Raw genomic sequence first — 672 nt, forward strand, 5'->3', positions numbered from 1 at the left:
ACTAGGCAGCGGGGCTGGCTGGGCGCCCGGGGCTGGGCTGGGGCAGGGCAGGGAGGCTGCAGCCACCCCCGTCCCCCCGGAGCCCCTAGGCACGCGGGCCTGGCCGAGAACCCAGGCGGCCAGCACGGGACCGGTGCCACGGCCGGACCCCGCCGGGGGCGGCAGGGCTGCGTTGGTGCCGCAGCACCGGGAGCCGGCATCTATTCCCGGCTCTGTGTGGGAGAGAGCTGCCTGGTGACAGCAGCTCCGTTTCTGGGTCCTCTCCCCGGCGCTGTGCTCGATGCTGATGGCTGCCTCAGTTTCTCTCCTGGCTCAAGGGGGCTGCTGGACCCCCTGGATGCACGTCCGGGGGGATGCACACCCAGGGACGCACATCTGGGGGGATGCATGTCTGGGGATGCACATCTGGGGGGATGCACGCCCAGGGGGATGCATGCACACGCCTTTTGGTGCCAGGGCCAGCCTGGCTCGTTGGACCAAGAGCATCACGGCCTCGGCCCCGGGATGCCGCCGTGCCTCCACGCTGAAGGGGCTTCGACGGCCCCAGCCCCGCCGGCCGCCCCCCGGGGCCGTGCCCATGAATAATCGAGGCTGCTTCTGCCTCCCCCATGCTAACCCAGTTTCTCAAGCATGAAGACGACCGCAGCGGCTGCTCGGCAGCTGCCACCTGCG

The sequence above is a fragment of the Aptenodytes forsteri genome, unplaced genomic scaffold, assembly GCF_000699145.1.
Source record: "Aptenodytes forsteri isolate BGI_AS27 unplaced genomic scaffold, ASM69914v1 Scaffold168, whole genome shotgun sequence".
Classification (NCBI taxonomy): Eukaryota; Metazoa; Chordata; class Aves; order Sphenisciformes; family Spheniscidae; genus Aptenodytes; species Aptenodytes forsteri.